General features: G+C 39.3%; 1 protein-coding gene across 11 annotated transcripts in view; it reads right to left on the reverse strand.

Moving 5' to 3' along the window:
- Positions 1–19,109, reverse strand: part of Tasp1 (taspase 1) — a 314,575-nt gene that overhangs the window by 145,572 nt on the left and 149,894 nt on the right. The window lies entirely within an intron of this gene.

Raw genomic sequence — 19,109 nt, forward strand, 5'->3', positions numbered from 1 at the left:
ACAGTGATTACTTATGTATAATGCCTTCTTTTCTGGTCTAAAGAACCCAAGAAGAATGAGGCTGAGAGAATACTTGTTTGAAAGATATTTTGTAATGCTAATGAAGCAGTATTGTATTGTGGGATTTTAGCACAACTCTAATATGTACTGAATAGGAATAATTTTCTATTAATTTCCACAATAATTTTGCAAATGGTACTTGAGTAGAAAATGAATACAGTCAGAACTAGGAATCCTGACTCTGAATCAAGAAGCAAAGCAGAACATAAACAGTATGAAAAAAGCCAGATCTCTTTTCATCTATTCAATTTAAGTCAAATGAAGATATAAACAAACTTTGTGGTGGCATTTTTTTTCATCTACTGTATTTGATTTTTCAAAAACAAAAACATCCATTTTCCATAGCCAGTTCTCTGTTATCCAAAAATAATGGTAAAAGGCATGGGCTTTGGTAAGGACAAATTTATATGACAACAGCATATTCTGGGTTTTTTTTTTTCCTTAACTCTCTAAGTACTCGGCCTATATACTATTTCCAACAAAAAGTCACTGAAGTAAAGTTTACCTCTTTATCGTTTTTCTCTCTACCACCATCAAGTGAAGATTCCTTACATTCTGCCAGTGCTTCTAATTTCTCATTTGAAAATGAAAATCATTATGTGAAATGAACTTAGGATAATGCCTGACCAATGTAAATTCACAACAAATGTTTTCATTCAAAAGCCTCATTAGTGATGGCAATTGGCACATTTAGTAGGAGAGTGATAGCCACTCACACATGTATTCCCTTCACCTTTCCTAAAAGCATCCTAATTTGGTTTTGCTTTCTGTTTCTTTACCTACAGTAATGTACACACCCAACAGGCAAGTCCTGTGACCAGTGCCAGTTCTTGAGTAACATCATTCCCCTTGGCAGTAATTGGTTGAAAAATATCCAGGGAACATTAACCAATCAACAAAACATGAAGAGAATTCTTCTGGGAATCGGTGGAAAGTGTTCCTCACTTTCAGAGAAAAGCTGCACTTGGGCATGGTGAACAACACCTGTAATCCCAATACTCAGGAGGCTGGGGCAAGAGAATCATGAGTTCCAGGCCAGCCAGAGCTGTCTGGAGAGGGGTAAGAGCTATAGAAAGCTTTACATTTCTTCTGTTCATGCAGTACCTTAATAAAAGTCCAAGAGAAAAGCCAAAAATCAGGACTGCAGGGCAAGTAAGAAAAGGGAGAACAAGGTTCATTGGGCCTATCAATGGAGTCTCTAAATCAACTATCATGGAGCCCATGTACCTCTGAACTACTTGTGGGAAATTACTGAAGTCAACCTGAGTTGTGATTTTGGTTAAGTGGAACCCATAGCATGTAATATTCCTCAACTTATGATGGAGTTATATTTGAATAAACTCATTGCAAGTGAAAATATCATGAGTCAAAAGTGAACCATACACACTTAACCTGCTGAACAATATAGCTGAGCAACATAGTCCACTGAAGGGTTAATTATTTACCTACGTGATGCTGCTGCTAACAAGAAGAGTCCAGTACTTCAAGAGTATCACAGCACACATCACTGCTCAGGAAAAATTAAAAAAAAAAAAACACAACATAATTCAAATTTTGTAGAACAATTTCTGCTGAAGACCTAACACTTTCACAGTACTGTTAAGTAAAAAAACCTCTAAGTCAACAACAGGCGTGGTGGCACACATCTTTAATCCCAGTACTCAGGAGGCAGAGGTAGGAGGATTGATGAGTTTGAGGCCAACCTGAGAATACATAGTGAGTGAATTTCAAGTCTGCCTGAGATAGACCAAGACCCTACCTCAAAAAAGCAAACAAAATAAGTAAATAAATAAAAACAAAACCTCTAAGCCAAACCATCCTAACAAGTACCTTCTGTGATATACTGAGGAAAATTGAAAATAGTAGTATGTTCTACCAAAAGTAAACCAAACAATTCTTCAATAAACAAAACAGCAATTTCTCTAAAGGTCTAAAACATAAAAGAGCACTAACAATAAATGGTCTTTCAAGGTGAAAAAAGTAACTTATTTGCCAATCAGAATCTGACAATTCTTCACCACAGAAGCAGAGGTGGGGTGGAAAAAAAAATGTAAGAGCCACAGGATGGAGAGGAGTGTTGTAAAACAATGTCATCTGATATGACATGGCTATTACATTCAGAATCTGACACCAATGGATTTTAAGGCACACATCCTAAACAATATTGGGCACATCATCACTCTACCACAGATGATGGAGAAAGGCATGAAGTTCCAATGCATCTTTGAGGAGTTATTAGCAGCTAGTGCTTAGTACAGGAATAAGTAAGTTGCACATGCTTAGGTAAATAATTCCTTTCCCATGCTCATCAAGAAAAATCTAATCAAACTCAATGAGTAACACTCATACATGACAACACATACACACATACCCAGAAATCAAAGCAGAATAAGGACTAGTTAGAAGACAGCAGGTCTGATAGAAGGGAATGGGATATGGGAGGAACAAAAGGTAAGGAAAGGGGATTACAAATAAAACATTCTATGCATATATGTATAAATATGTCCATAAAAATAATGAGAAAAATTTAAAATTCTCCAAAATAGGCAAGATTCTTCAATTCAGCAAGTGTTCACTAAGAACCTACTATATCTTTAACTCACCAGCCTCTTTTTCAAGAGGATATAGGCCTTGCTGAGAACAAAACATTCTGGAATGTGCCACATTATGACACAACTGTCCTCAGAGGGAAGACATTTGCAACCAACTGGACATGTGGAAAAAGGGTAAGTAGAAGGAAGAAAAGCAAGACAGAAGACCAAAGAGAAGGAAACAGTAAAGGAGGTAAAGAAAGAAGGAGGTGAAAGAGAGAAAATCTACACACACACACACACACACACACACACACACACACACACGAAGAAAGGAGGAGGAGGAAGAAGAAGGAGGAAGAGGAAGAAGAAGGAACAAGAAGTAGGAAGGAGGAGGAAGAAGGAAGAAGAAAAAGGGGGAAGAAGGAGGAGGAGGAGCAAGAAGAAGAAAGAAGGAGGAGGAGGTGGGGAAGATGTAAAAGAAAGAAGGAGGAGGAGGAAGGAAGAAGGAGGAGGAAGGAGAAGGAGGAAGAAGAAAAAGGCAGAAGGAGGAAGAGGAGGAAGAAGGAAGAAGAAAAAGGCAGAAGGAGGAGGAGGAAGAAGAAAAAGGCAGAAGATTGAGGAGGAAGAAGGAAGAAGAAGGAAGAAGGAGGAAGAAGAAGAAGAAGGAAGGAGGAGAAAGAAGAAGGAGGAGGAAGAAGAAGGAGGGAGAAAAAGAAGGAGAGAGAAGAAGGAGAAGGAAGAAGGAGGAAAAAGAAGATGGAAGAAGGAAGAAGAAAGAAAGACAAAGGGAGAAGATGGAAGAAAAAAGAAGGAGTCAGAAGGAGGAGAAAGAAAGAAGACAGTAGCTAGAGAGCTGGCTGCTTGCCTATGATGCCTTAAGGACTCAGGTTCAATACCCCAGTAACCATGTAAGCCAAATGCAGTGGCTGGAAGCCCTGGAGTGCCCGTTCTCTCTCTCTCTAATAAATAAATTTTAAAAAAGTGTTTTTTTTTGTTTTTGTTTTTGTTTTTCAAGGTAGGGTCTCACTCTGGTCCAGGGTGACCTGGAATTAACTATATAGTTTCAGGATGGCCTTGAACTCACAGCGATCCTCCTACTTCTATCTCCCGAGTGCTGGGATTAAAGGCGTGCACCACCACGGCCAGCTAAAATATTTTTTTAAAAAAGAAGACATTTGGTCTTTACCAGATGAATGGGGAGAAAAAGGACTCTGAATGAGACAAAAAAGAGAAACATGCCTTCTAAAAAAACAAAACAAAACAAAAGCTAGGATGGGGCTAGAGAGGTGGCTTAGTGGATAAGGTACTTCCTGGAAAGCCAAAGGACCCAGGTTCAATTCCCCAGGACCTATGTAGGCCAGATGCACAAGGTTGCACATGCATCTGGAGTTTGTTTGCAGCAGCTGGAGGCCATGGCGTGCCCATTCTCTCTCCCCCAGATAAAATATTTTTTTAAAAATCATATTAAGGTGTTTATATTACAACAGCAGCAAGCAAGAAAGAAAATGAATTACAATAGTTAAGACTGCCTGCTGATTGTCTAAAATATGTAAATTAAATGTATTTGTGTACTCTGTATGGAAAGCAGCAGAAACCTATGTATGTACCAGATAACATGGCAGGCTTTAGCCTGCAAAACTGATTGTTGGAAGGCAAATCCAGGATTGTATTGCTTATACTTACTCTACATGCAAATGGATTACAGTTCTGATAAGAAAAGCTACATAGAAATTGCTAATATATGAGACAAATCAGGTAAGTAAATATACGCAAAATACATATTTGAGCTGGGCGTGGTAGTTAATCCCAGCACTGGGGAGGCAAGCAGTAGGAGAATGGCAGTGAGTTTGAGGTCAGCGTGAGACTACATAGTAAATTACAGGTCAATCTGGGTTATAGTGAGACCCTACCTTGAAAAAAAAAACAACATATATGATTTTTTTTAAGTTGAGAATACTATATTTATACATTCCATTGTTTCAATATATGAAACAAAGTATAGGTAGAGCAGAGGCAATTCTAAACTACAAGAATCAAAATGAACTCAGATGCATCAAATACATAGTAAATCTTCAAGTCCTTACTCTTCTCTGACATAAATTTTACTATGTTAGCTCTATTTTAAAAAATCATATACATATGTGTATACACATACATATATATCCAACACTATACGATAGTAGAATTCAATCAAGAGCTTACCAATACTAATGAACAATACCAAATATAATAGATTACAATACTACAATTTAGCACATAATTAAGAAGAACCAGGACCATTCTTATTTAGGGCTTAAAGAGAAATGGAGAAAACAGAACTCATATTATTAAGCACAGCTGCAACACTGCAGTGTGAGACCATCAATGATAATTATCAGATCTGCATGCCTCTCCTCCAAAAGGAAAAATGTCCCAACCCTGGGAGAAGTAGACATATTCCTCTTAACCTGCAAAGAATATTAAGATTCAAATTTAAGCCTGATTCCAAATCCCCTAACTCTGCCCCGTATAACATGCCTCCTGAGTAAACATACTCGTCCTTTCAATGTATGTATATGTAAAGCTAAAAACCAACAGTGAATTTCAGTTAAGCCCTCAAAGTTTTAAATTAACTATAATGCTTTCTACTAGCCAGCACTTCATTTATTTTCATCAAAGTTAAAAGAAAGCTATACAATATGCAAGTAATTTTCATGATAAGAACAAAACTATCTGAAAATAAAAATACAAAGAACATTGTGATCATGGCATGTTATACAGAGGGCTGAATCATGGTGTCATTCTTGAAAACCACAATATATATTCAATGCAAAGGTATTAAAATGGATACTAATTCTCCATTTTACAATTAGATGTTCCCAATTTTTCTCTTTTTAACAAAACTTTTCACTCAAATTAGTAAGCCATCGTAGTCCAAGCTGTTTTAAGTATAGGGCATTTAAACAGTCAAGCAGTTTGTCTTACAACTCTATACAACAAGAATGAAAATGTACAGAGGCAGGTGTAGCCTATGAATGTCTATAGATGTAAATATGACTACTTCATAATAATACTCTTGGCATATTTAAGCTACTCTGGCTCAAGTGGTAAGCTATAGTACCCTAAAATGAGATCTTTTAACTTTCCTTCTACCACACACAATGAGAAAGCATACTCAGAATGGTAATTTGTTTGCCATACAAGTTGTAGACAGGGCACAGCTGTGAGAGAGCACAACTTTTCCTCTCTGAATGTTGCTATGGGCACTGCCTGGGAGCTTGCAGCAAATGAAGAATCCCAGGACTCATGCCAGACTTCCCCAGCTCACATTCTGCATTTTTAATAGGACCTCCAGGTGATTAATACACAAAATTTGAGAAGAGTTTGCATTAAAAGTAATAACCTGAGAAACTGTTTTGATTACACAATATTAAGCTCATTATTCCAAGCCAGGCCATGGTAGCATACATCTACAGTCTCAGCAATAGGGAGCCTGAGGCTGAGGCAGAAGGATCACAAGTTCAAAGCAAAGCAAAAAGACTGAGATTCCCATGAATTCTTAGAAACAGAAGGCCCAAACCTGTATGTCTACACTTTAAGCATCTGAAAGCTAAAGCCTCCATTTCCCCAGACATCAATTTTTCATAACAGCTTGCCAACATCAGACATCCTACATACCTTCAGAAAGTGATGAGTTATACCATGTACAACTTTCATAGCAACAAATTATCAATTTACAAAACTCAAAGTCAACACACTGCGCCTCACAGTCATTTAAACTGGCAAGAGTTTAAAGTACACAGAAATCTGAGGTAACGCATGGGAAATATTTGATTTATGTTAAACAGCACTATGGAATTTAAACATTTGTGTGCTCAACCCAGCCCTGCTCCTGGACAATCAGCTCACTGATTAGCTTACATATAAATTTCCAACATATACTGCTCAGCTAAATTTAATATTTAAAAATTTTTAAGAGCTTTTCTGTATATTATTTTTAGTAACGCTTATTTCAAGTAAATTTCTTGAACTAAAGACAGTCCCACCACCACAAGAGAACAATACCAAAAATGGCCCTGTGCTATAAATGGTACTGGTTATACTGAGTAAATTCTGCCTCTAACAAGAACATTCTACAGGAGAACCAAAAAGGCAAAGCACCAAGTTCTTCAGTCGAGTGAGGGACACGAAGCAGCGTGTCAGAAAGAAATTGTTTTCTGCTCCTTTTGATGGGTTATGCTTTCAAGTCAGGAAATTAAAAACAGGTGTGCCAGAGGGCACACACATCCTCGCTCCACACTGAAAAACACGCGTTTTCAATTTTCAGACATGAAAGGGACTCCTGTTGAATGAAAGAAGAAATGAAAATCCAACTCTGTTTCTGTGAACCATATGAAGGGAGCTTAGAAAGCCTGACAAGTTGCTTATTCCCTCTCCAACTGACAGCAGGTAGTACTCCACAATAGGAAGGAAAGACATTCTTTCAAATGAGAGACACATCAGGGATCACAGGATTGGCATTTTAACCCATCATTTGATCTCATTCCTCTGATTTTATCAATTCTTCACCTCATATTTTAAAACAATGTCTATTCTTTCACAAAACAAAAAGCAATGCAAACTAATCTAACAAGAAGGAAAAAAAAAAAACTCTTGAGAAATTACAAACATCAAAAGAACACCTTGGAGCCCACTTGATCTACTGTAATCCAGTTCTACAATCTCAAAGAAAGACTAACTTTCCCATCCATGAAATCCTGAGCACTACTGGAGCCCAGGGCAATGGAAACATTACAGTGAGTACTATGTTTCAGATGAGCATTGCTAAGCTTAAAGACAGTGGTTTGGATGGGATCCGGGTGCAGTTAGTGAATGTACTACAGGAGGTAACAATGGTTAAATCATCAGGCACACTTAGGGGCCTTTGGGAGGCAGTGTCATGTACATTCCCTACATGAATGAAAACAACAGAGCCTCATAAAGGACTAGCAAGCCCTTGATACAGCCAATATTTCAATATATTGCCAGATTGACATTAAACTTTCTTTTATTACCAAGTAACAGTTCTCATGCCTTGTGAGGTTACTGCCTATGCTTTAATTTCTCCTTTACCTTGTACAGACTAGAGCAGAGAGTAATTACCTTTAAAATAGCTGTTGCATGATTGCATGAGAAAAACTGCCAAGGAGAAAAACACTTGAATTCATGTACATACAAAAAATAGCCTTCAATGTTAACATTTTTCTTTGGAAGAGTATGTAAAATGTACATTATATGATAATTAACAATATCACCCCTCATATTTCATGGCAAAAAAATCATTACTGAGAGCAAAATTACTCATTTCATTTTTTAAATTCTTTAAAAAAAATTTTTTTGTTCATTTTTATTTATTTATTTGAGAGTGACAGAGAAAGAGAGAGAGGCAGATAGAGACAGAGAGAGAATGGGCGTGCCAGGGCCTCCAGCCACTGCAAACGAACTCCAGATGCGTGCAGCCCCTTGTGCATCTGGCTAACATGGGTCCTGCCCTCATTTTTTAAATTCTTAATGAGCAGGAACTATTGCACAATTTTAAAAAGCATACACTCATTTAATCCCTCTAAGACAAAGGACACACAACTTGTCACATTTCAGTGGAATGTTCAGCACTAAGACATCTTTATCACAACTTCCAAGGCTCAGGGTCCATTGCAGAAGAGGTGAGGGAAGAAAAACAGCCAAAAGGGAAGGACTGCTTAAAATACAATCTTCCCCAAACAAAGTGGCCTTGATATTCATGACCTCAGAGTGCCTGAAACTATCTACATAAGACCTAAGACATAAGAAAAGATGATAACATCAAAATAAAACAGAGACTAATTAGAGGGAATTCAATGGAGGATGGACTTTAGAGACAGAAATGCAGTGGAGAGAGGGAATTGTGGGGTTTTGTCTATACTTACGGAACCTGTGAATAAAATGTTTAATTTTTTAAGTTGCCACATTTAGCTAGTATCTGGAGTAATTCAAAATATTATTTTAGGGGCTGGAGAGATGGCTTAGTGGTTAAGCGCTTGCCTGTGAAGCCTAAGGACCCTGGTTCGAGGCTCGGTTCCCCAGGTCCCACGTTAGCCAGATGCACAAGGGGGCGCATGCGTCTGGAGTTCGTTTGCAGTGGCTAGAAGCCCTGGCACGCCCATTCTCTCTCTTTCCCTCTACCTGTCTTTCTCTCTGTGTCTGTCGCTCTCAAATAAGTAAATAAATAAATAAATAAAAATTATTTTAGGGCTGGAGAGATGGCTTAGCAGTTAAAGCGCTTGCCTGTGAAGCCTAAGGACTCTGATTCGAGGCTCAATTCCCCAGGACCCACGTTAGCCAGATACACAAGGGGGTGCACGCGTCTGGAGTTTGTTTGCAGTGGCTGAAAGCACTGGTGTGCCCATTCTCTATCTATCTATCTGCCTCTTTCTTGCTCTCTCTCACACGCTCAAATAAATAAGTAAATGAACAAAAAAATTTTGATCCATCAATGGCATTAGTTACATAAACGGCAGTAAAGAATAGTTCCTCAATAATCATAAAGAGGCCTAGTTAGAATATGCAGCAGTTTCAGAATAGCATTCTCAAGCCACATAATTATTTTAGTGCTTGGAAATGTGCCAGGAGTTTATGCACTCTGTTATCTGTAAATAAATGGTATTGGTTTTCACCCACAATAACCAAATAGTCTACAGAATCAAGAGTTTTTAAAATGTTTACAAATATTAGGAACTTATTTACACTTACATCTAGAAGTCACAATATATAAAAAGAATTTCTCATAGCATTAATCCCAAATCAACATATTATGTCTCAAATGATTTCAGCTTAAGGAGCTTTTCCTTACACTGAGCAATCTAAGCTAGGTGGACAAGCTTGTGAAAGTTTATCATTTCATAAGAATAAGGCACTTTTGTAAGAACAGGAGGGTAAAGAACACAAATGGCTGAAAAAGCTGGGTTCTGTCAGCAGAATTAACTACCTAAATAGTTTTGTATCTTATTTTCTGAATTATTGCTTAGTTATTGCTGAATCATTCCAAAAACAAGCTCAGATGAAAGATCTAGGATCTAGGATTATCTCCTGACTGAAAGGTGTTCTACTACATGAAAAAGAAATTTACTTATTCAAGGTTTCTGCCTATGGTGGAAATCTGCATGGCCTCTTTGTAGCACAGCAAGGTAGCCATGGCACCTGGACCTGAATGGGCAAAAGGAGAAATGAGCTGCAATCTAAGAGGAAGGTGGAGCACCCTGAAACAACACCTCATAGCTTCCCTAAGTCTTCAACCTTTCCTTTGAGTATGATTAAAAGCAGGTGCAGAGTTCAAAGTACAGAACACTCAAAGACAGAGGCATAATTTCAGTTAGCTTTGAATGTTAAGAATATAGAGAAGACCCAAAATGAAGAGACCTGCTAGGAGGCTACAACAATAGACTGGAATAGAAATGATGACACCTGGGTCAGCTGGTAGCAGTGAGGGGCTAAAAAGTGGTCAGATTTTTACACTTTCATATGTGTATATATTGCATGTTGGACATACTGCCCCTCACGTCCCTTCATTCCCTTTTCTTGCCCATCCCATTCCTTCCCTTTGTCTCCTAGACAGTTTCACTTCCTCTTTCAAATCATATATACCTACATTATTTCATTTACCTACATTCTTTATAATTTATGAGAACCATAAAAAAAAAGAAAACATGTTATTTGTCTTTCTGAGACTGGCTTAATTCACTTAATATCCATGTGCATCGTTTCTTGCATATGGAATAAGGTTATGACTTAAAAAATCATACATACACACATACAAACACATACATGTGCATGTATCACATTTTCCTTATCCATTCCTTTGGACACCTAGCCTGGTTCTATAACTGAGCCATTGTAAACAGTGTTGCAATAAACATGAATGTACAAGTATCTCTGTAACATAATGTCTTCAGAATCCTTTGAATAAATACCTAGAAGTAGTACAGATGGTCACATCAAAGTTCTATTGTTAGTTGAGAAACCCACATACTGACTTCCAGAGTGGCTTATCTTCCCACCAACAGTGTGTAAAGGTCCCATTTTGTCCACATCCTCACCAGCATTTGCTGTTACTGATTTTTTTAATGACTGCCAGTCGGACTGAGATGAGACAGAATCTCAATGTGGTTTTAGTTTGCATTTCTCTGATGGCTAGTGAAGTTGAACATTCTTCATATGTTTATTAGCCATTTATATTTCCTCTTTTGAGAACTATTTTTATTTTATTAGCCCATTGATTGATTTATTTTCTTAATATTTACTTCTTGAATTCTTTGTATTTTTCTTATACTAATTGTTGCAGTCAGATTCACATTGTTGGCAGAAATCACCCAACCAAGAGCAGCTTGTGAGTAAAAGGATTATTTTCACTTACAAACTTGAGGGAAAGCTCCATGATGGCAGGGGAAAATTATGGCATGAGTAAAGGGTGGACATCACCCCCTGGCTAAAATAAGGTAGACAACAGCAACCAGAAAGTATGCCAAATACTGGCAAAGGGAAGCTGGCTATAATACTCATAAGCCTGCCCCCCAAAATCCACTGCCTCCAGGAGGTTGTAATTCCCAAATCCCTATCAGCTGTAAACCTAAGTTTATGGAAGACACCTGAATCAAACCACCACATTCTGCCCCTGGCCCCTATGAACTGATAACCATACATGATATAAAATGCAATACATTCAGTCCAACTATAAAAGTTCTCATAGTTTTATCAATCCCAATGATGTTCAAACATCCCCATAATCTAAGACTTTTAACTGAGCCATAATAGAAAAAAAAAAAAAAAACAATAATGGCACAGAATACCCATTCACACTGCAAAAGATGCCACTGGGCATACCAAAGGAATATTCAACCAACCTAAGATTTAAACTGGGCAAACATCAAACTCTGTAGCTCCAAGTCCACCAACTCAAGCCAGTGACAAGTCACCAAGTCCGATAATTCTAACCAGCAACAAGTCTCTGGAGTTCCAATTCTGTCCCTCCAGCTAGGCTACTCAAAATCCTGGAAAACTTCATCTAGGTCCGGCAGCTTTCTGTAACAGCCATCTTGTGGGCCCAGAATATTCATTGGGTTTCCACTGCAACCTATGGTCCATCCTCATAGCTCTACCAGGTCTCTATGCAGGCGTCCAGCAACCTACTTCACACTGCCATTAGCCATTTCCAAAACACAAGATCATGTTGCACATTCAATGACCCTCTCTTTACTGCATTTCTTAAACTCGGTAATACGGGCGGGGACGGGGGAGAGTGGTGTCAATTTGTTAGTCCAGGGGCAATAAAGGAGACTTTGAGGAACAGGACACTCCTTAAGCACTCAGATCCCTTCAAACGAGTCTACATTCTTCCTGTTACCCCAGTACAAGTCAGCTAGCTCAATCTCAAAGGTTGCAATCTCATCATTGCAGCTGAACTGGCAAAAGTTTCAGCCCAAAGATTTCATTTTTGTGCCATATCCCTCTGCTCACATCAGTCTGTTTCTATGCACTGCAACCCTGCACAAGATCTCAGGTCATAAGTATAACAGCAACCCTCTCACACTAACTGCTTCTAGCCCTGTCCAGATAAAGCTCCTTTTCACACTCATAAACCAAACCTCACAATCTTTAGTTCTTACTGCATTCAGGTCTTTCAACTCTGACCAGAATAGTCCACCACACTGCACTTAAAGAACTACAAGACGTCTCTTAGGCCAAGGTTTCAAATGCTTCCACATTCGTCTTGAAAATCAGCTCTAAAAGGTCAAAGCCACATAGTCAAGTGTCTAGCAGCAATCCCACTCCTCTGGTAACAAATTTACTGTTGCAGTCAGGTTCACACTGCTGGCAGAAATCACCCAGCCAAGAGCAGCTTGTGGGACAAAGGTTTATTTTAGCTTACAGACTTGAGGGGAAGCTCCATGATGGCAGGGGGAAATGGTGGCATGAGCAGAGGGTGAGTATCACCCCTTGGCCAACATCAGGTGGACAACAGCAACAGGAGAATGTGCCAAATGTTGGCAAGGGGAAACTGGCTATAATATCCATAAGCCCGCCCCCAACAAAACACTGCCTCCAGGAGGCATTAATTCCCAAATCTCCATCAGCTGGGAACCTGCATTCAGAACACCTAAGTTTGTGGGAGACACCTGAATCAAACCACCACACTAATCCTCTGTCAGCAAAGATTTTTCCTATTCTGTCTCTTCACTGAACTGTTTCACTTGCTGGTAGACATGAGGTCTAATTTGTCAGTTGTTGGCTGTATTTCCAGAGTGATTAGATTACTATTGATAAAGTATTTCCTATGTCTGTATTTTGAAGCATTTTTCCCTCTAACAGTTTCAGTTTAAGCTTCTTACCTTAAATCTTTGACACATTTAAATTTGACTTTAAGTATATTTCCAACCTGGGCATGGTGGCATATGCCTTTAATCCTAGCACTCAGGAGGCTGAAGTAGGAGGATCACCATGAGTTCAAGGCCACCCTGAGACTCCACAGTGAATTCCAGGTCAGCCTGGACTAGAGTGAAACCCTGCCTTGAAAACCCAAAAATAAATAAATAAATATATTTCCAGAGGAGAATAGACAAATTTTAGATGTGAGACCGGGGGGGGGGGGGGCGAGGGGGCAAGAAGAGTCAAGGAAGGCTCCAAGATTTTGCCCTGAGTCACTAGGAAGATGAAGTTGAGAAAATTTCGAGACCATGCAGACATTTCAACAATGTTTCCCACTGGCATCTGCTGTGGATATCTTCTACCACACAGGAAAGGCTGCTTTGTCCCCTGCTGATAAAAGTGCCATGAGAGGAGCTTTTGAGCAATCCCCTCAGATAATCCCCCACTGAGAGGCAGAAGGCCTGTGATTGCTCTTGGACTGAGAAACTAAGAAGGAGTGGAGTGACAAACTGTAATCCCTGAAAAGGAGACTTCAATCACTAGCTCAAAATATCAAGACATATAACTGTTGAAATTTTTACAATTCCAAAATCCCATTGTACTATTTCTGGAAAGTCATGGCCACAGCTCTCGGAGACTTCAGGTATCTACAACTGTCTGGGATCAAGAGTTAGAAAAACCAAGATCCTAGAAAATCAGAAAGCACATTTCTGCATACCAGAAACCAGATAGCAGGCTTTTCTTCATATTAGAACCCTTTAGGAAAGACTAAAGAAATTCCATTATCTTCTTATAACTGCCCTCTCAACTCACTGCTTCTCAACTCACTAGAAAAGATGGTAAAGTGGGAAGAAGAAAACAGCCAGGTGACAGAAAACCAATATTAAGCCCAACCACATCGGAAACATAGCTCCAACTGTTTTTCCTCCTCCTTTCTGATATTCTCGTCTTTAATCTGTTCTTCATTTCCATGGCCATAAACAGACCAAAGATGTATCTTAATTATGAATCTGATGTGTTACTATAAATTATGTATAAATCAGCATTTGGCAAATTAAATCATTTAAAATTGCTTTTTCAAAAACATCCATGGGGAACAACCTTTTACAAAACACAATCTTGGGTTGGGGAGATGGCTTAGTGGTTAAGGGGCTTGCCTGCAAACCCCAAGGACTCATGTCCAAATTTTCAGGTCCCACGTAAGCCAGATGCTAAATGTGATGCAAGCATAAAAGGTTGCACATGCTCACAAGATGCCATACATGTCTAGAGTTCGATTATGGTGGCTGTTGACCCTGAAATACCAATTCCCTCTCTTCTCTTTCTCTCTCTCTGATTTAAAAATATATATATTTAAAAGTGGTTGGAAAGACATATCCATTCTCTCCATTTTTTGTATATACATGTACGAAAAACAGAGCTTTTTCATATTTAAGAAATTCTTGCCAGATACGGTGTCTCCTAACTATAATCTCAACTCACAAGAGGCAGAGGCAGAGGCAGAAGTGTTGCAGTTGCCTTATCACTGCTAGGGCAAAGCATCCAACTTCAAAAGCAGCTGGTGGAAAGAATGTTTTTTTTATTTTGACTTACAGTCTTGCGGGGAACTTCCATGATAGCAGGGGAAAGATGACAGAGCAAAGGCTAGACATCATCTCTTTGCCACAGCAAGTATCAAACAACAACAAAACCAAGTTTTGACAGGGGTAACTGGCTATAACAATCCAAAGACCACTCCCAACATACCTTCTCTAAGCAAGATTCCACCTCCCAAGTTACCACCAGCTAAGAACCAAGCATTCAAAACACATGAATTTATGGGGGACACCTATTTCAATTACCTCACTCTTGGTACCAATCTTCTAGTGTAGTTACCTTCTTATTGTTGGAATATAGTACCCAACCAGAAGCAGCTTGTAGGAGGAAAGGTTTTATTTTGGCTTACAGTCTCAAGGGGAATTGTCATGATGGCAATGGAAACATGGCATAGAAGAGACTGGACATCACCTCCTTGCCAACATCAGGTGGACAACATCAGCAGGTGAGTGGGCCAAACTCTAGCAAAGGGGAGCTAGCTATGACCTAAGCCTGCTTCCAAGAACACACTCCACCTCCTCTAGCAAAGCTCCACCTCCCAAATTGCTATTAGCTATGGACCAAGCATTCAAAACACATGAGTTTATGGAGGGTCATCTACTTCAAACAAATACAATCTGACTCTGGCCCCCAAAACTCATGGCGATCCATGATGTAAAATGCAATGTATTTAGTCAACTTTAACATTCCCTATAGTTTTCATGAATCCCAACATTGTTTGGACACCATCATAGTCCAAGGTCTTTGAACTGTAAGCTGTAAAACCAAGATAATGTAATGGCACAGAATAAGCATTTACACTGCAAAACATGGCATTACAAGGAAAGACTGAACCAATTCAAGATCTAAAACAGACAGGACCATCATTAAATCCTGTGGCTTCAAATCCAACATCTGTAACCTGTGACAAAGTCTCTAGAGTTCCAATTATTCCCTCCAGCTGGGCTGCTTACACTCTAGAGAACAAGCCATCCTATGCCAACAACTGTCCTTGGCAGGCACCCCACAGTCCTGGCTGGGATCTCTGCTGTAACCCACAGCTCATCCTCATGACTCCATCAGGCCTCCTCCACATAGGGACTCCAACAATCCTGCCTCCAATCACTCAGTGGACATTTCCAAAAGAACAAACCACTTGCAAATCTAATCATCTTCTGTTTGTTATACTCCACAATGCCAGATAAAATATCAAATTTGTTAATCCAAGAGGAAATAAAGCTGACTTTGAAAAGCAGGATACCCCTTTGGCATTCTGGCCCACTACTTTCAAAAAGCTGAAAAGGTGAGCCAGGCGTGGTGGTGCCTTTAATCCCAGCACTTGGGAGGCAGAGGTAGGAGGATCACCTGTGACTTCGAGGCCACCCTGAGACTAGATAGTGAATTCCAGGTCAGCCTGAGCTACAGTGAGACGCTATCTCGGGGGGAAAAAAAAAAAAAAGCTGAAAAGGTACTGTCTCCAGCCTGAAACTTTCATTTCTTTCCAATTATATCCTTCTGCTCACACATTTCTACACAATGCAACCACCTACGAGGTTTCATTGTCACACTGCTTCAAAAGAGTCTAAAACAAGCCAGGTGTGGTGGCCCATTCCTTCAATCTCAGCACTTGGGAGGCAAGGGTAGGAGGATCGCTGTAAGTATGAGGCCACCCTGAGACTACATAGTGAATTCCAGGTCAGCCTGAGCTAGAGTGAGACCCTATCTTGAAAAAAATAATCAGTTCCTAATATCTAGATATGATAATAACACCTAAACAACAAGCCAACTTACTGAAGAACACATTGGACAAAACCAACTTAAAACAATGAGATACATCTGCCAACTGTGATTTACCTAGGAAAATAAAATCAGAACAATCAATTATCTGATTTACCTTGCTTGTTTACATAATTCAAATTTTTATAGACAAAAGACTAAAGATATAAATAGGCTTATTCAGGGCTGGAGAGATGGCTTAGCGGTTAAGCACTTGCCTGTGAAGCCTAAGGACCCTGGTTTGAGGCTCGGTTCCCCAGGTCCCACATTAGCCAGATGCACAAGGGGGGCGCATGCGTCTGGAGTTCGTTTGCAGAGGCTGGAAGCCCTGGCGCGCCCATTCTCTCTCTCTCCCTCTATCTGTCTTTCTCTCTGTGCCTGTCGCTCTCAAATAAATAAATAAATAATTTTAAAAAAATAGGCTTATTCAGAAACCTTCTGTTAAGAGTTTTATATGCCATTAATATTAAATTGAAACTTCATTCAATTATATTTTGTTCATGCCTTCAAAATCAAAGACTGAAAACCATTAATTTGTGTTTAAAGTTCACTTAGTAACCTAGTGGCTCATAATTATACTTTTTCAATAGTGCAAAAGAAAATAAAAGATGCTCAATCAGCTGGTGGCAATCACAAAAAAACAAGCAGAAGAACAAAGAATTTAGATCTAAAATATAAGCATGGGTCAGGACAAAGGGTAAGAAGCAATAAATATGAAAATAGTCAGAAGATTTCATGTTTGAACAAACAAATTTGACAGTGAAGGACAAAAGAACAGCTGGGAAACATGAAAAATGGTGGCCAGGGGCTGGGGATAAAGAATAAGACCTTTTGTTGAACTACTGAGTCTGATGTAGATACATGACACTCACAGGAACATGGCCAACAGGTAGACAGGAAGGATGCATACAGGCTTCATATCCACATTAGACACAGATGTAGAAGGCAATACCCCAAAAGAAACAGCTGAAATCACGAGTACAGCATCAAGCTCACATTACCAAGAAAAAGCATATAGTTAGATGAAGAGAACCCAACAGAGACCCACACCTGACACTATCATCAATGAGGAAACAAAGAGAGAAGAGTCTGTGAAGAAGGTGGAGACATGCAGATCAGAGAAGGAAAAGCCACAGAATACAAAGTTCCCTTCATCACAGATCACAGGATGAGTAAGCAGGAAGCAAAGGTGGACTACTGCTCAAGTCAGCTGTTACATATCATGATCAAGAAGACACCAATCTGGTAAGACACAAAGCAATGTAACTGTGCACCCAGCTGATAAAGCCGACCAATATGGAGTTTGGAGAGAATGGAAGTATAACTAAAGGGCCATTGATAAAGGAATAAACCAGTATTTACTTTGTCAACTAGCAGCATCATCACATAAACAGAAAGGCTTCAAGTATGTCTGGTACAAACATTATACAAATCTGGAAATAGACCATCACCCTGCCTATTAAATAGAATAAAATAGCCAGGTATGGTGGCATACACCTTTAATCCCAGCACTCAGGAGGCAGAGGTAGGAGTGTTTCCATGAGTTTGAGAAGCCAGCCTGAGACCACACAGTGAATTCCAGGTCAGCATGGGCTAGATAGAGCAAGATCATACCTTTAAAAAAAAAAAAAAGAATAGAATAGAAATAAGACCATCTGCCCATTTCCCCCACCTCAGCCCTATAGTACACATACACATGCACTCACAGCTACACAAGAACATGCACATTAACTGTGCTAATTCCTTCTCCTTTCCCCTCTCCCCTCTCATTACTAACTGGTACTGACCTTCCCAATATACATACAAAAGAACAATCTGTACTCTATTAGAAGTATAGTTGGAGAGCTGGAGAGATAATCTAGTGGTTAAGGCTCTTGTTTGTGAAGCTTAAGGACCCATGTTCTACTCTCTAGGTCCCAAGTAAGCTAAATGCATAAGGTCACACATGCACACAAGGTGGCATACACATATGGAATTCAACTGCAGTGGATGGAGGCCCTGGCATACCAATTCTCATACTCATTCATTCTCATTCTCCCTCACTCACTGTCATTTAAAAAAAAAAAAAAGCCAATCTGTTGAGCTTTCCTCAAAAAAAAAAAAAAAAAGCTGAGTATGGTGGTGCATGCCTTTAATCCCAGCACTCAAGAGGCAGAGGTAGGAGGATTGCCGTGAGATAGAGGCTACCCTGAGACTACTTAGTGAATTCCAGTCAGCCTGAGCTAGAGTGAGACCCTACCTCAGAAAAACAAAAAAATTTAAATAAAAAGTATACTTGGAGGTGTGATCATATAAACTACATGCTTTAAAACACATCTTTGTAAGTTTTATGCCAACATTTTACTCAAGAGATCATCTGATAATTCTGAAATGCTTTGATACTTTTACATCATTCGTGATGTGAGTTTAGCACTATCATAGGTCATTAAAAACTAAAATATGGGGCTAGAGAGATGGCTTAGCAGTTAAGGTGTTTGCCTTTGGCAAAGCCAAAGAACCTTGGTTCAACTCCCCAGGACCCACATAAGACAGATGCACAAGACGGCACATGCGTCTGGAGTTCGTTTATAGTGGCTGAAGGCCCTGGCATGCCCATTCTCTCTCTCTTTCTGCCTCTTTCTCTCTAAAGTAAATAAATAAATAATATTTTTAAAAATAAAATAAAATATGGGCTGGAGAATATGGGTTGGTGGTAAAGGCATTTGCCTGCAAAGCCAGAGGACCTAGGTTTAATTTTCCTGGACCCAT

This window comes from Jaculus jaculus, chromosome 8 (genome assembly GCF_020740685.1).
Source record: "Jaculus jaculus isolate mJacJac1 chromosome 8, mJacJac1.mat.Y.cur, whole genome shotgun sequence".
In the NCBI taxonomy this organism is placed as follows: Eukaryota; Metazoa; Chordata; class Mammalia; order Rodentia; family Dipodidae; genus Jaculus; species Jaculus jaculus.